Raw genomic sequence first — 18657 nt, 5'->3', positions numbered from 1 at the left:
AATAGTGATTTTCTATTGTCCTGTGGTTGGGGTGGGGGCTAAAATACCAGAGAGTTTTTATCAATATCCCTTCCCCACTATAAGTTTTCTACCCTCCCTGCATGTCTGAACCACATAGAGGATTCTTCCCAAGCTCCTTCCCTCCTCTCAGCAGTAGACATGTATTGCTTGTTACTCAGTACTGGGTTCATTCAAGGGATAGGAGAGTCCTCTGATGGACCCCCTGGTCTAACCTCAGTCTTACCTTCACCTCAATTCTTGCTGTGCTTGGATATCAGTTTTAAGGCTTCCTCAGTGTCTCTCCAATCCTCTACATGGTAGGAAGTCTCTGCTTTTATTTGTAGTTGATTTTGGAAGGGAGAGACTTTATTGTCACTGCCCCAGTGGCAACAGACCTCTGCCTATTATTGGTTTAGAATCCTAAGCCAGGAATGATTTGCTGTCCTTCTTTCAGAGGTAGAGGATTTATCTTACACTTTTCTCCAAGCAACAATGCTTTCTCTGAGCATCTTTCTCTAAGGACTCCAGTGTGTCCTTCAGTTGGAAAGGTTTCCAATTTTTTCCCAATACTTTGCTTTTATACGTACCCTGGAAGCAATCATTCTTTATCTGTGTCCTAGGTCAAAAAAGTTTGCTACTCTCTTCCAGCAGCCATGGGTTTGCTTCTGATGAGAGTGTAATATAAATTATCCAATGATGTCCTCTGTATATTGATTGTATGTTGTTTATTTCATCACAGCAGGCTGGCACCGTTAACTCAAAAGCCTGCCAGTACCAAACTCAAATTTTTGCACAAGTTGCTCAAAAATACAGTCCAAATCAGCATATTTTTAGTGATTTAAAGCCTGTCTGCTTTACACACCCTTTAAAATTGCATTCAAAATCTGCTAGCCATAGATAAGACAAACACTATGATTATAAAGATGCAAAGCCACAGTTGCCCTTTGGAATTCTTTGACCTACATACTCTCCATTGTGCTGCTGAATGGCATCATCTAGACATACAAACATCCTCATCAGTTTCTCCGTCTCTCAAGAATTCCCCTGTCCATTTCCTCTTCTAGGTGGTGGTCCTGGGCCATTGTCTCTGGAAGCTCTCATACAGTGAGGTACTCACCCTACCTCCCCACATTAAAATCTGTCAAAAAACCATCTAAATAAAACTAATTGTTTGTTATTTACCTTGTAATCATATACTTTTCCTTAATCAGCCCCTGATGAACTCATTACATGAGGCAATGAGGATCAGGTCATTTTTAGTGATGATTAAGGAATTTATATGGTATATGACCATTCAATAAAAGAATCACTTGGCAAATTAATCCTGGAAATTCTTAAGCAATTGGGGCTCCTAATTTAGGTTGCCTACATGTTAGTCTTGTGTGGTATTGCTCTCTGCCATATCAACCCTCTATATTTTTCATGGTCTCTGACTGTGCCTCATTAGTCTGGCCAAGCAGTAACACCAGTATTTGAATGAACCCACATTATTAAAACTGACTAGAGATGGGATCAGAAGCACTGAGTTGCCAGGTAAAGTGGTCAGTGTTTCTGCCTGGGTTCCCCACTAGGTAGGTACTAGACATTTTAAGACCTATGGGCATTTAATAAGAAAAGGGAAGATTGCATGCCACAAGAGCAAGGATTGACCACCAATCACATCATAATAGAATATGGTGGCAGGAATTCCTCACAGCCAAGCCAGAGATTTGGGATAGTCTGAGATGACAGGATGTTCTAATTTCTGGGAATTTGTATGGTAGGTAAACAAGTCAATAAGGTACAGATTTGAGGCTGAGGCCAGTCTCTTAAATATGGTTGGAAGAGTAGCCTTTGCAAGCAGCTAGCATGCCTCTGTGATATTCATTTATGCAGTTGTGATGTCATCATTATAGCTTCTCTGCACAAGGATATTGAGACCTAATCCTAACCCTTGGGCTGAGCTAGCCAAAGTGTTACTTTAAGTGAAGACAAATAAATTTATATCCCTATCTATCACAGGACTCCAAAGTGGTAGCTGTTATGCCAAACCATAAGACATGTGCTAGGCCTTGCTTGTACCAGTGTGTCACAGGAGGCCACCCAGAGAGGAGGTAGAAGCCCAAAGTCCTGGTGGAGATGATGAAGAGTGAGAAGATCCTGGGAAGGAAAATTGGTGATCTTTAGACAAAAAAGCAGCACTGTATCACCATGACAGTGACTGGGATAATTTGCCCTCTGCTTTGTCAGTAACCACCCACAGCATAATAAAGACTGAAAAGACAAAAGTATAGCGTGGAGACAGAGGTGAATATTCTAGCTTGGAGGAGCCTTTGCTTCTTATCCTGGGGCCCAATCTCTCCTTAAGGAACTATACCAGGAAATAAATATAAAAGGGGCTACCTGGCTATGTAGAATTTATCTGGAGTTCCATCTAACAGGGTCTGAATTTCAACAGTCAGATGCTATAGTACTGGATGCAAAAAAATGGTACTTTTCTAAAGAATCTTGCACGATTAGTGCAGAAGATGGGTTGACCCACAGAGAAGACTTTAGACCCAGATGCATCCACCTTGTTAATGTGAATTTTTATGGCTTTGAAATCTGTTCAGCCTACATTAGGTCTCATCATGGCCTGGGAAGATAGTGAAAAATGTTAGCTGAGACTAAAGATCTCCTCTACCAGTTGAGGATTTAGGAGTGAGCTTATCAGGCAACAGATGGTATTGTAGCATGATGACTTGGCACATCCAGAGAAGGCTAAAATGAATCCTGCATCTACCCAGTCATTTCTAAAGGGGCTTCTAAAAAACATAAGTCCTCTTTATTGGCAATTATGGCTAATGCTAAAACAATTTAAGCAGATAGATGCCTTGGATTTAAAAGAAGAAAAGAGGGGATCCCTGGGTGGCTCAGTGGTTTCGCGTTTGCCTTTGGCCCAGGGCCCGATCCTGGAGTCCCGGGATCGAGTCCCTCTCGGGTTCCCTGCATGGAGCCTGCTTCTCCCTCTGCCTATGTCTCTGCCTCTCTCTCTCTCTCTATGTCTATCATAAATAAATACAAATAAATCTTAAGAAAAAAAGAAGTTCAGATAGCCATTTCGCACACAAATTGTTGGGACACTGTTACCACACAAATTAAACAAATCGGCCACAAAATGGAGCTCAGGGCTGAATCTTATCACACTTTAGGGCCCATGGTGTTAAATAACAACACAGCCTTACATTATTTATTGGCTGGTAAAGGTGGAGGGGGAGATCTTTTGTGTACTTGCTAATATACTGCCTGTAGAACACTTACCAAGTTTTACAGAGAGCCAGAGACATGTACCAGAGGGGCCATAATGTTACTCTATTACTAGATGATTAAACAAATCTTTCTTTTTCTGATCTACTCTTCTGAATTTCCCCCACTGAATGGGCAGACCAGCTGCAAACAGACTTTGAAATCCTAATTTGTGGACTTACACGATTCTGGGTCATTATAATACTTTATGGTTGGCTCGAAGCTCAGGCTTTATGAAATAAAATATAACTTGGACTATAAAACGACATGGTGCCAAGGCATAGTTTGTTATATAAATGAGCCAAAAATGGCCTCTATATATTGTCCTTAATTTTACTTCACACTAGGCTGGGATCATCATCTCAAAACCCTGCCAGAGCTAAGCCCAAATTTTTACTGATCCAATTGCTTTAAGTATAGCCCAAATAAGCATACTTTTAGCCATTTGGAACCTGCTTTTGCATATTCCATGAAACTGCAACCAACATCTGCTAGACACCGATAAAACAGACCTTGGGACTATAAAAAAAAAACAAAAAAACAAAAACCCAAGCTGTGGAATTCTTTGACTTAGGGATTCCTCATCACCCTAGACACAAGCTCCCTCTCTAATCGCGTCTCTCCAATTCTCCTTCTGGGTAGTGACCCCATGCCATCGTCTCTGGAAGATCTCAAGCTGTAAGAGAAATCCCCTTCTATTAACTGGTGCTACTATCACCTCATGGTTATATCTTTTTCCTTGATCAGGCCTCAAATCCTTGAACTCATAAGATGAGCAGGAGACCTGGGGAGGTGTATAAAGCTTTCCACACCTGCTCCTTTCCAGTAGCCATCTATCATCCTCCCATGCCTGTGCCACCAGGAAGAATTCTTTGGTTCCCTGCCTCACCCCCTCTATCAGTTTTCTAGGGCTGCTGAAACAATGTACCACAAACCAAGTGAATTAAAAGAAAAGAAATGTATTTTTTCATAAATATGGGGATTAGAAGGATAAGTCAAAGTGTTAACAGAGCGATACTCCCTCTGAGACTATGGCTAGAATCCTTCCTTGCTTCTTTCTAGCCTCTGATTATGGCTATCGATCATTGGCTTTGAGCTCCATCATTCCAATTTCTGTCTCTGCTATCACATGGCATTCTCTGTGCATGTCTCCTCTTTTTCTGAGGAAATCAGTCATTGGATTGAGGGTGCATCTTATTCCAGTTTGATCTCATCTTAACTAAGTACATCTGTGGCAGCCTGGGTGGCTTAGAGGTTTAGCGCCACCTTCAGCCCAGGGCATGATCCTGGAGACTTGGGATTGAGTCCCACATCAGGCTCCCTGCATAGAGCCTGCTTCTCCCTTGGCCTGTGTCTCTGCCTCTCTCTCTCTCTCTCCCCCCCCCCCCCCGTTACTCATGAATGAATAAATAAATTATTAAAAAAAAAAAAACTAAGTACATCTGTAACAACCCTAGATCCCAATAAGGTCACATTCTACGGTACTGGGAGTTAAGATTTCAGCATTTTTCTCTGGGGGACACAATTGAACCTAAAACAAACCAATGTTTCTCATGAGCACCCAGTGGAAGTGTGTGTGAAGAGATGTGGAACGAATATTAACTCCCCTTGTGTCTGGGGCCTCCAGTCATTTCAAACTGACACATTATCCCATACTTAGACCTTAGCAATTCATTAAAACTTTAACTAATTTAATCTTATTCACTTGTACGGTGGCCATCTCTTTATCCCATGCTTTAAGCTTGTGTCTTGCCTTCCATAAGCAGGCTTCTTTTTGAAATATAAGTTACTCAGTTGCCTTGAGACTTCAGCTCAATGATGGGCTCAAGAAAATGGTAGTATTCAGCTTTTTTCATCGTTAGGTTGGGAGCAACATTCTTTGCAGCTTTTTACATCTTAAGTGAAAGTTGAAGTCCTAAATTCTTGCTTTAGACTCATTACTTCTCAATTACCCTGCTTCTCCCTAAGCCTTCCCGATTTGGGACAGTTTTCACTCATTTTTAAAAGTTAAAAATACCTAGGAGCAATGTCTGATTTTGTATTTCTTATCTTCACTATCATATTAAATCAATCAATGTGCCTTCTCTGTTATACCTTCATATAACACAATATTAAAGATAAAGAGTGTACTAAGACCTTAAAGTGATAGAGACCACCATGGTAAATTGTGAGATAGGAAAGTAATGGGTATGCCAAATTTTCTTCCATTTTAAATAGATGGTGGGAGATAAAATGAAATTGCCTTTTATTATGCATCATGAATCATGTTTGTTAAGTTCAGTGTTTTCATTATGTTTGGGAAGCCTGGGTGGCTCAGTGGTTGCATCTGCCTTTGGCTCAGGTCATGATCCCAGAATCCCGGGATCCAGTCCCACAGCAGGCAGGACCCTCTTTCCCTCTGCCTATGTGTCGCCTCTCTCTCTGTGTTTCTCATGAACAAATAAATAAAATCTTTAAAAAAAATTATGTTCAAAATATATTCTGCATCTGATCACTTCTTACTACTTGTTCTGCTGCTTCTCTGGACTAGGCACTATAATTTTTTTTTTTTCTGGACAACTGCAGTAGTCTTAGTATTTTCCTTTGCACCTCCAATATCCGACCCCCAGAATGTCTGTGTTCCACATGACAATATAAGTCAAATAGTTTCATCTTCCTGCTGAATCCCTCCAAGGATTGTTCATGACACTTGGTAAAAGTTTCAAATCCTTAAATTTTTTTCTCCCACTCTGTCTTCTACTGTTGTTTTGCACAATTACTGGGATAAAACCTACCCTTAGACCATAGATCCAGAAATACAGAGATAAAAACAATGTGATTGTTGTTCAAGGCAACAAAATTACCTTTGATATATTATCTGTATCTTCAATTTTATTTACTATTAATTTTAGCATGTTACCTGAGTAGGGTAATAATGCAATCTTTGCAGCAGATAGGATGTAAAATATTCATGCAGTTTTCAAACACTTCTGTTTGGTTGCTTCTTTAGCAGTTTCCATCAGGATCACTATATTTTCTGTAGGAAACTGTTGATTTCATAGGTCCTGCTATGTTGTTGTAATTAACTGTAAATAAATTATTGAACCTTTCTTTTGTTCAAGACATTCTTCTAGCTTGTAATTGCCACAGTCATTTTGTTTATTTTTCATGGATACATGATGAAGCAGGGCTCAAATCTATTATGTGTTATATAGTGTAGGTCTGGCTGGAAAAAAGAGGGTGTAAATGCCCCCAGTATATTCTTGCTGAAGCCACATTTCTTTTTTTATTTCATCCTGTGCTATAATTGCTTTTTGAATATGTAGTTGATGGTTGGTAAAAAAGCAATGCATGCTTGAAACTTCTTAATTACTTAAAGCCTACACCCCATTTGTTTCCTTGTAAACATCAACTACATGACATTAGATTAAAACTTATTTTCTCTTCTATGATTATTTCTTCAAGGAAATTCACTCTGTTAACTATGTGGGCTACAAAAATCTCTCAGTAAGCAAGCAGAGCAGAGGTCTACTGAAATTCATTATTATTCCAATGAACTACCAAACTTTTAGTTTGAAAATGGGTAGCTATTTCAGTATTGTTGACCATCTATTTTGTTAGCTTTTCTTTTCCGAGAACCAGAACTGTAAGAGAATATCTTATTCAATTTTGTAATATTTGTTGTTTTAAAATTTGATTAATGAAAAATTATGGTATTTGAGGTAACCATATTTTCTTCTAATATTTCCCTTCTTTATGCTCTTTATATTCTTTATTGTTTTGAATTGAAGTAATTTACCATGCAATTTGTATAAGATTTTTAAAATTTCCCTTCTCATTAAATTTTGGCTTTTGATTCATCTACATAGATGTGAAAATTCATAAATAGGATGTCTTTAAAATAAGTTTTAGAGCCTAAGTGGAATTAAGTAACTAAAAAATATTCTTTGATTAACATGAGAAGTGCTAGTACATCGAATTATTAGTTATGTCAAGTACTTACCTCTATTTTTCTGCCAATTACTACTATTTATATTTTTCATAAATATTGTTCCATATAGAACCATGTTTTCCATAATATTAGGTACTTCTGCATGAGTTATCTAGTACTCTTAAATTAACTGCAAATATATTATTCTATTTATTCAACTATTTGAGTTTGTAATAATTACTTTTATATATAAAGTTAACAGTTTTCACAATCATTAATAAAGTATTTTCTTCCTACAATAATACACACACACATTTATATTTTAATGGATAAAATTTTAAAATACAAAGCATATAAGAAAATTTTCACCCTGTTAATATCTAGAATGTTTCTTTCATTTGACCATATATATTTAGACAGTATACTGAAGTCATTACAGTGATTACAGATTATAGTATCAATACATCATAATAATGTACAAATTCAAAAATACCAGCAATAACGCTGGACTGAACTTTCAGCCTTCCAAAGAGAATGTCCTAAGCCAAACAGCAGATTTTGGCAGGATTCCATGGCTGGAGCTAGGCTGCTATGCACCCTAATAAGTAGACAATGAACTAAGAATAAATGAATAGGCATACTTTTATTTTACCTAGAATTCATCAAAGTAGAAAGATGATGTGACATTATATCAGTGTACATAGCAGAAAAGATAGTTGGAAGAAGCATCCATTCATTCTGTAGAGTTTACTGAGCATCTTCTCTGCCAGACACATTCTGTTAGGCAATGAGCATACAGTGCTACAGAAAAGGGACTGAGATACCACCAGTATAGAAGAGACATTACACAAAAAACAATTGATATTTTCAATAGTGTGTTTTGTTTCTATGAACAAATAGTATAATTTAAAGAAAGAGAAAGTGAGTTTTCCTTTTATGTTAGTTTGATTAGGGAAGATCTCTGAGATCTTCTGAGAGTTAACTAAATAATACAAAGACATAATTTTGTGGATATCTGGAGAAAGAATGTTCTAAGCAAAGAGAACAGCATACAAAGAAGCCTGAGGTCTGAACATGCTTGGCATATTTGAATAATTCAAAGGAGACATATTTGAGTAACTAAAAATGGCTATAGCATTCTATGATTTTCAAATACAAAGCCTTTTACAATGTATTGTATCCCAAAATCTCAGTTTGAACAACAAGAACAATAAAACAAAATGGTTAAGTAACAACTCTACAGTGAGGTGACAGTGGATTTTTCACATAGTTTATAGCTATGAAGTGAACTCTATGTGGATGCAAAGAGGTGTGTTTGCAGCCCAACTGTGCTGATATAAGAACTAATAAGCTTTCCTTTGAAATAAAGAATGGAGGTGGGGGATGAAGTGAAGAAAATAACATTAAAAGATTGATTAGAATCAGGTCAAATTATACTTAAGTGTTTAAGTGCTACTTTGCCCAAATTTACTGTTATTGCTTATCTTGTAGTTCTTATTTTTTAATAGAATTACATGTATTAATTAAGCAAATAGATTGCAATGTTTTGCATTTTTTGGTAGTTTTATTTATTTATTTTAGAGAGTGTGTGTGTGAGAGCAGGAAGAGGGACAGACTCCCCACTGAGCACAGAAGTCTGACACAGGGCTCAATCTTGGGATCTTGAGATCATGACCTGAGTGAAATCAAGAGTTGGATGCTTAACTGACTGAGCCACTCAGGCACCCCAATGTTTTGCATTTTTAACAATGTATTACTCAAGTATAGCATTTAGGACCTTGTGAGCAAAGTATCTATTATCCACTGGTATCACATGTCCAAATGCAGGATCAACTTTGAGAAACCAAAACTAAGACAAATACAGCTCAAGAAAAAAGAAAGAAAAATAAGTAAAGAAAGAAAGGAAGGAAGGATGGATGGAAGGAAGGAAGACAATTCAGTAAATGTCTCTATCTAAAGTAGTAATGCTAATACCATGAAGAAAATAAAATTCCTCAAATATCTGACCTTCTCATGAGCTACTTCTCTCAGTAAAACTATTATTCTTGCTACTCTGAATCCAGGTTAGGTTAATCATCACTCTTTGGCCATTTCTGCCCTTCTCTAGTTTACAGCATGGATATACAAAACTATTTGAAAGGAAAAAGAAGTTTTTAGGGACTTAGAGTTTCTGGTTTGACATGTAAAAATCTAAGAACATAACAAGCAAAAAGCTAAATCAATTGAAGAATCAACAACTTTTCCTAGATCACTCAGAGAAGTGAAGCAACAGGGAAAACCACTGTCAAGAAAATTAGAGAGAAAGATGAACAGGTACAGAGAATTTGATTTACCAGAGCAGAACTTTCTGTGGGAACCAGTACCACCAGGATAGGAAAATCTGAACCGTAGTTGACAAATTGCTGGAGGCTCCATGTAGACAACTCTGAAAGATCAAACTCCAGAGACACTCAGTCATCAGAGGTTACCCATACTTTTGTGAGTTTTACCTCACAAAACTCTCCAGTTTTCATAGTAAAGTTGGGAGAAAATACTATCATTATTCTGATAAGGGGAAAAGAAAAGGAACCATTTCAAACATGTAAAGGTGTTTTATTGTGCTTAACAAGCCTTCTCAAGAGATCCTATTTGGATTATATTTCAAACTATTGGGGTTTTATCAGAGCCTACCCAACCTGAAAGAAGGAAATATTAAACTCCAGCCCACTCTAGCCTTCCTGTACCTCTAGTGAAGTAAAGAGAGAGAGAGAGAGAGAGATGCTGATATGATGATATGAACTGATGAAGTTATAGCTCAGTGACCTAGGAAAGACTGAGACCTAATTATATAGGACAATAGAATGCCTCCTCTCCCCCTACATCTTACCATTACATTGCTAAAGGCCTGTATATCCCTGACAATCCCATCTACCCAGTACATCATGTCTACCTGTCAATAAAAATTGTAAGGCATGCTAAAAGGCAAAAACACAGTTTGAAGAGAATGAATAAACATCAGAACCAGAGTCAGATATGCCAGGGATGTAGAATTATCAGACTATGACTTTGGAACAACCAAGGTTAAGATGCTAAGTAAGGGCTGCAATGGAAAAAGGAGACAATATGCAAGAACACATGAATAATGTAAGCAGAGAGATGGAAATTATAAGAAAGAATAAAAAAGAAATACTAGACATCAAAAACACTAACAGAAATGAAGAATTAGGGATCCCTGGGTGGCTCAGCGGTTTAGCGCCTGCCTTTAGCCCAGGGTGCGATCCTGGAGACCCGGGATCGAATCCCACGTCGGGCTCCCAGTGCATGGAGCCTGCTTCTCCCTCTGTCTGTCTCTGCCTCTCTCTCTCATTCTCTCTCTTTGTGTGACTATCATAAAAAAAAGTCTTAAAAAAAAGAAATGAAGAACTATTTTGATGGATTCACTAGTGGACTAGATGTGACTAAAGAAAGTGTCCTTGAGCTTCAGGGTATATCAATAGAAACTCCTAAAATTAAAAAGCAAAGAGAAAAAAAAAAGATGGAAAAACATGGAACAGAATATCTAAGAACTGTGGAACAACCACAAAAAGTATAACACAAAATTAATATAAATACCAAAAGAAGAAAAAGAAGAAAGGAACATAAGCAGTATTTGAAGTTACAGTGATTGAGAATTTCCTCTAATTATGCTAGACACCAGATCACAGATCCAGGAAGCTCCGAAAATACTGAGCAGAATAAATGTCCCTCCAAAACTATATCTAGACACATCGTATTCAAACTACAGAAAATCAAAGAAAAAATCATGAAAGGAGACAAAGAAAAAAAAAAAACCCACCTATAGAGCAACAAAGATAAGAATTAAATCTGACTTCTCCTCTAAATCATGAAAGTAAGAAAAGAGTAGATTGAAATATTTAAAGTGTTGAGGGGAAAAAAATCAACCTTGACTTCTGTACCCTATGAAATTATCCTTCAGTGAGTATGAGAGGAAAACTTTTTCAGAAAACAAAAATTAAGTGAATTTGCTGCCAGATCTCCTATAAAAAATATTAAAAGTTCTTCAGAGAGAAAGAAAATAATAGACGTCAGAAGCTCAGATCTAAATAAAGAAAGAGCATCTGAGGATTAAAAATAAAACTTTATTTTTTAACTCTTAATTGGTCTAATAAATGACAGCTTATTCAAAATAATAATAGCAAAAATGTATTATATAACATATATTTATGTACTATGGTATAATATAGTATTAGTTTATAAAATAAATATTAGTATATTGTATTAGTGTATACAAATTAGTTTTAGTATATATATATTACTATCATATATATGTATATAGTATTATATATATTAGGATATATAGTATTTCATTAGTATTTTATAATATATATGTTAGATATATCATTAATGTGTACATAAATGTGTGCATATGTGTGTGTGTGTATAAACTAATGTATATGTTAATGCATAAGTGGAAAAAATAATAGCAATAGTATAGGGGAAGGAGAGAGGAATTAGGAATATTTTGTTATCATAAGTCACTTGCAATGCCCTTAAAGTAGTAGAGTATTATCTGAAAAGTAGATTTGGATTAGTTGTAAATATATATGTATATATTTACACAGTTATAAATATATAAATATATATAAATATATATTTGCAAACTCTAGGGATATATATTTGTAAAAAATATATATATACATATATACTTGCAAACTCTAGGGTAATCACAAAACAAGTAAAAAATACCCCACAAAACACCAAAAAAGAAGTATTATTGATATATGAAGAAAGGAGAGAAAATAGAAAAATAAAAATGCTCAATTAAAATAACAAAAGGCAGGAAGAGAGTAGAGGACAAAAAATAAGAACAAAAAACAAATGCCACAAATAGAAAACAGCAAGAAATATGGTAGATATCAATCTGACTACATCAATAATCACTTTTATTTTATTTTTTTAAAAGATTTTATTTATTTATTCATGAGAGACACAGAAAGAGAGAGAGAGAGAGAGAGAGAGAGAGGCAGAGACACAGGTAGAGAGAGAAGCAGGCTCCATGCAGGGAGCCCAATGTGGGACTTGATCCTGGGTCTCCTGGACCAGGCCACGGGCCAAAGGCAGCACTAAACCACTGAGCCATCCAGGCTGCCCTCAATAATCACTTTTAATGTCAATGATTTAAATACACCACTTAAAAGACTGAAATTGCCAGAGTGGATCTAAAAATAAAATCCAATGATATACTTTCTAAAATAAACACACTTTAAATAAAAAGATACAGAAAATCAAAAAAAGGATGGAGAAAGATACACCACACTAACACTCATCAAAACTAGAAAGGAGTAGTTATATTAATTTCAGAGAGATCAGATATCAGAGCAAGGAAAGTTATCAGAGATAAAGAGAGGCATTACTTAATAATAAATAATTAATTCTCCAAGGAGACATAGCAACCCTTAATATGTATTTATCCAACATCAGAGCACCAAAATATGTGAGGTAAAAAGTGGTGAAACTGCATAGAAAAATGAATGAATCCACTATTATATTGGAGACTTCAGAACCCTTCTATCAAATTTGGACCTAACCATTAAGCAGAAAATCAGTAAGGTCATAGTTGAACTCAGCAACACCATCAATCAAATGGCTATAATATACATGTATAGATTTCCTCAACTAACAACAGCAGAATAGACATTCTTCTCAAGTTCACATGGAACATTAGTCAATATAGATCACGTTATGGACCATAAGACATACCTTAACAAACTTAAAAGAACAGAAATCATACAGTGTCTACTCTCAGACTGTATGGAGTTGAATTAGAAACTAATAACAGAAAGAAAATTCTAAAGTACTTAAAGATTAAACAACATACTCCTAAATAACACAATGGTTAAAGGAGAAATCTCAAGATAACTTAACCTTAGAAATTAAAAGATATTTTGAACTAAAATAAAATGGAAACACAACTTATTAAAATTCGTGAAATACAACAAAGCAGATCTTAAAGGGGAACTCATAGCATTGAAGATATATGTTAGTAAAGAAGAGATTAAAATCAATAAACTTCCATTTTAAGAAATTAGGAAAAAAACAAGAACAAATTAAATCCAAAGTAAGCAGGAAAAAGAAAGACTGAGGAGAGCACTTGGGGGGTTGAGCACTGGGTGTTATACTATATGTTGGCAAATCAAACTTCAATAAAAAATATTTAAAAAATATTAGAGCAGAAATCAATAAAATTAAAAGTGGGAAATCAATAGAGAAAATCAATAAAACCAAAGATGATTATTTGAAAAGATGAGTAAAATCAATAAACTTTTAGCAAGATTAAAAAAAAAGGCAGGGGTGATACAAATTACTAATACCAAAACTAAAGAAAGGGACATCACTACAGATCCCATGGACATTAACAAGATATTAAATAAATATTATAAACAACTCTATACCCACAAATTTGATAACATAGTTGAAATGGACCAACTTATTGAAAGACAATCTGCCAAAACTCACACAAGAAGAAATAGACAATTGGAATAAGCTTATATCTATTAAAGGAATTAAATAAATAAATAATAACGTCCCCAAATGGAAAGTACCAAGCCAAATGGGTTCATTGATGAATTTTACCCAAAATTTAATGAAGACATTTTATCATTTCCCTAGACTCTCTCCCAGACAATAGAAGCAGAGTCCATTAGTCCTAACTTACTTAATGAGACCAGCATTACTCTAATGCCAAACCAAGAAAAAGACATTACAAAGAGAACTAGAGACCAATATCTTTAATTAGTATAATGCAAAAATCCTCAACAAAATATTATCGAATTAGATCCTACAATATATATATATATTAAAAATTATACACTTCAACCAAGTGGGATTCATCCTATGTATTCAAGGAGACCCAACACGAAGCTAAAGATGAAAATTTACATGACCATATCAATAAATGAAAATAAAGCATTTGACAAAATGCAATACTCATTCATGGTAAAAAACTTTCAGCAAACTAGAAAAAGAGAGAAACTTCTTCAGCTTGTAAACAATATCTCCTGAAAACCTATAAGCAAATTTTGCATTTAATGGTGAGAAATTCAGTTTTCTGCTGAAATTAGGAGGAAGCCAAGGATATCCTCCCTCACCATTCTTTTCCTACACTGTGCTACCTAGCTAATGCAGTAAGATAAGAAAAGGAAATAAAGCATAGGCAGTTTGAGAAGGAAAAATAATAAAATTGCCTTTGTTTCCTGATGACATGATTGTCTATGTAGAAAATCCAAAAGAATTGACAAAAACTCTTGCCACTGATAAGGAGTTATAGCAAGGCTGTAGGACACAAGTTTAATACATAAAAGTTGACCCTTTTCCTATATACAAGTAATGAAAAGGTGAAATTCGAAATTAAAAACACATTGCCATTTACTGCCTCCCCATGAAATACTTAGAGGCAAATCCAGCAAAATATATTCAAGTTCTATAAAGGAAAACTATAATCTCTGATGAAAGAAACCAAAAAACTAAATAAATGGAGAGTTATTCCATATTTATGTATTGAGAGACTCAAAATTGTCTCAATGTCAGTTCTCAACTTGATCTATAGACTGACTTGAAATCCTAGTTGAAATCTAACTTCTTGGATATCAGCAAGTGGATTCTAATTTTTATATATAAACATAAAAAATTCAGAATAATCAACTCAGTATTGAAGAAGAAAAACAAAGTTGGAGAACTGACAGTACTCAACTTCAGGACTTACTATAAATCTACAATGATCAAGACACTGTGTTTATTGGCAAAAGAACAGACAAATAGTTCAGTGGAACAGGGCAGATGACCCAGAAATACACCCCAATAAATATTGTCAATTTTCTGACAAGGGAGCAAAGGCAATGCGATGAAGTAAAGATACTTTTGTCAACACCTGAACATCCATACGCCAAAACAAACAGAAAATGCATCTAGACACAGACTTTACACACTTCCCAAAAGTTAACTCAAAATGGATAAATATTAAATAATATTTAATATAGCTAAATATAAAATGCAACACTATAAAATTCATAGAAAATAGCAGGAGAAAATGTACCTGAGCTTGCTATGGAAATGATTTTTATTTTTATTTATTTTTATTTATTTATTTTATTTTTTGGAAATGACTTTTTAGATACAACAGCAAAGCACAATCCATGACAAAATAATTTTTAAGCTGGACATCATTAAAATTAAAAACTTATGCCCTGGGAAAGACAATATTAACAGCATGAAAAGAGAAACCACACACTGGAAGTAAATATTTGCAAAAGATACGTTTGACAAAAGACTGTTACCCAAGTATTTTAAAAACCCTGAAAACTCAATAATAAGAAAACGAACTACCTGATTAAAAAATGGGCAAAAGATACTTTATCAAAGAAGGTATACAGTTGAAAAATAAACATATGAAAAGATGTTCAATATCCTATGTCCTTAGGGAATTGCAAATTAAAGCACCAATGAGATACTATTGTCTACCTGTTAGAATGACCAAAATCCAAAACATTGACAGCAAATGCCGGTGAGGATGTGGAGCAACAGCAGCTCTTATTCATTGTTGGTGGCAATACAAAATGGTACAGCCATTTTGGAAGTCAATTTGGTAGTTTCTTACAAAACGAAACATACTCTTAACCATATAATCCAATGATCATCCTCCTTGGTGTTAACCCAAATGAACTGACAACTTACGTCTACACAAAAACATGCACGCAGGTGTTTACAGCAGATTTGCTGTCGGTACTTGGTAGCAGCCAAAATGTCCTTCGGTAGGAAAATGGATAAATCAATTGTGGTACATCCAGACAGTTGAATTCCAGCACTGCAAGGGAATGAACTATCAAGTCATGAAAAGACATAGAGGAACTTTAACTACATATTACTAAATGAAAGGAGCCAAGTTGAAAAGGCTACATATTGTATGGATTCCAACTATATGACATTCTGAAAAAGGCAAAAATATGGAGACTGTGAGAAGATCAGTGGTTGCCAACAGTTGGGGGGTGGGGGTGGGAATGAATAGGCTGAACATAAAGGATTTTTTAGGGCAGTGAAACCATTCTTCTGATATTGTAGTGGTAGATGCGTATCATTAAATTTGTTAAACCCAAATAATATTCCACACCAAGTGTGAACCCTAATATAAACCAGACTTTGGGTTATACTGATGTGTCAATGTAGGTTTATCAACTATCAGTACATAATAGTAACAAATATACTACTATGGTGCAGAATATTGATAGTGGAGAGGACTCTGGGTGGCAGGTGAGAACTCTTTCTACCTTCTGTTCAATTTTGCTTGGAACCTAACACTATTCTCAAAGTAAAGTATATTTTAAAGATCTGTATAGTTGATTTTCAATGTACATTTTCAAGATACTTTTTAATTTTTTAAGTGTAATTTAATCATGATAGTAGTATTTATAGTAGTAGTTTATTGCGTCTTATCACCAGGTGCTGAAAATAGCCCAGAGTAGGAAAAAAAATAGCATTGAGTTTTTGGTGAAGGCTTTCTTCTTACTTTTTCTTCCCCCCCCCCCCCCCCTCTTCCTTCTCCTCTCTCTCTCTGTCTCTGTCTCTGGTGGTTGTTGCCCGAAATTTTTTCACTGGTAGTCTACAGAATGTAGTACTTTAGAGTGGCCTGGTGGTGTCAGACTTATGGCATTCAAGTCTAGGTTCCACCCTTTACTTATGTGACTAGAGAATTTCCTATGTACTCTATGCCTCGCACTTCTCAGATATACAATTTCAGGGAAAAATAAGTACCTCTTTCATTGTTGTGAAGCATTCTGTTAGTTTTCAGTTATGGTACCTACTGTTAATATGGATGGCGCCACCGAAGAGGAGAATTGGATGGCCTTGGGGAGAATGGGTCTACTGTACAGACAAGTCTACTCAAATCTCTTAATGCTTTTCATTGTTTGATTGTATTTAGTTATCCAAAGGAGAATTTCTACCTTTTATGGTTAGACTCATTACTTGTCCTTAAAGATGTATTTGTTACACAGAAATTTAGACTTCTTCTATGACCCTAAAAGATGGAACAAGAAGGAAATTTTTCCTTGCTATAAGGAAAAACTTTGCGAAGATAAGAACAGTTGATTCTCACTAGTTTTGGAGCCTTCAGTGGTCCCCTCAAACCATTTGAAACACAGCTTAATCATTTAAAAAATGGGAATGATGAGCAACACCTGGTTGGCTCAGTGGTTGAGCATCTGCCTTTGGCTCATGTGTCCCACATATTATAATTTCTAAGATTCTTTCCAGATTCTTTCCCTTCATATGGGGGGCTCAAATAGAATGGTTGGGGGCCCAAACTTTGTAGTGTAGGTTAACACAAATCTTAGCCATGTGTTTTAGGTAAGTGTTAAGTCTGTAATAGAGAAGTAATAATATTTACCTCATCATAAGTTCATTATGACAATTAAAGAAAATTATGTTTAGGGTGCCTGGGTGGCTCAGTGGCCTTTGGCTTAGGTCATGATCCTGGGGTCCTGGGGTCAAGTCCTGCATTGGGCTCCCTGCTGTGAGAGCCTGCTTCTCCCTCTGCCTATGTCTCTGCCTCTTTCTCTCTCATGAATGAATAAATTTAAAAAATAAAAATCTTAAAAAAGAAGAAAATTATGTTTATAGAATGCTTAACATAGTGCTTGGCACTCACCATGTGGCACATTGAGAAACTGTAACTATAGATCCTTAGTCTTAGTACATTTTGAATTGACAGAAGTTCCTAAAATAATAATTCTAAAATCTTTGATTAACTCAGCTGTGAATTAGCCACCTAAGAGAAGGAAAAAAATAAAAATAACAATTTTAGTGACAAGAAAGTAAATTGCTTACACTTGCATTTTGTTTGTCTTTAAGCTATAATTTGACTTTTGATTTATAGTTCATTAATTTAAATGCATTAGCTGCTTTGCACTTTGAAACAGAATACTTACCTGTAGATTAGTGTTTCTTTCTCATGCTGTTCTGAGTCTGTGTATGACCATGACATACAGTGGAAAACACACCCAGAGGACTCCAAAGCCTGGATTCAGCTTGGTTTACCAGCTTCTGGCACATGGATGAGGAAATATCATAGCATTGCTAAAATCTGCTTTCTTATCCATGAAATGAAGGTAACATCTTCCTATGGGCTTGAAGGGTTGTTGTGAAGTTAAATGTGAGATCTTTGGTAATGTCTGAGGGTTATTTAAAATGTCGGATTGTGTCATCCCTATTGTGTATGCTCTTATGAAAGTCCAATTTGAATTATTCTATGTTCAGCCAAATAGTAGCACTCTTTATTTTCCACTTTATGTAATTAATTTGGGAAGCATAAAGTCCAAACGGAATCTAGTCTTGCTCTAATTCCCCAAAATGAGAGTAATGTAACATATTGTGTTTACTAGTTAACTATTTTGAATATGTGGATAGAAAAAAAATCCAAGTTCCTCTATTATTCTTATTTTATATCATAGGTG

The 18657-nt window shown here is 35.5% G+C and overlaps 1 long non-coding RNA gene across 2 annotated transcripts in view; it reads right to left on the bottom strand.

The window, feature by feature from the left end:
* Positions 1–18657, bottom strand: part of LOC144296517 (uncharacterized) — a 73537-nt gene that overhangs the window by 22827 nt on the left and 32053 nt on the right. For both annotated transcript variants that reach the window (XR_013363616.1, XR_013363615.1), the window contains exons 2-3: positions 17853–17972; positions 15884–16013 (exon numbers count right to left, since the gene is read on the bottom strand). This is a non-coding gene — a long non-coding RNA (uncharacterized LOC144296517). The remainder of the gene's footprint in view (positions 1–15883; positions 16014–17852; positions 17973–18657) is intronic.

The sequence above is a fragment of the Canis aureus genome, chromosome 24 (genome assembly GCF_053574225.1).
Source record: "Canis aureus isolate CA01 chromosome 24, VMU_Caureus_v.1.0, whole genome shotgun sequence".
In the NCBI taxonomy this organism is placed as follows: domain Eukaryota; kingdom Metazoa; phylum Chordata; class Mammalia; order Carnivora; family Canidae; genus Canis; species Canis aureus.
Note: the sequence above shows the minus strand (reverse complement) of the source record. Positions and strands in the feature narration are given on the sequence as shown.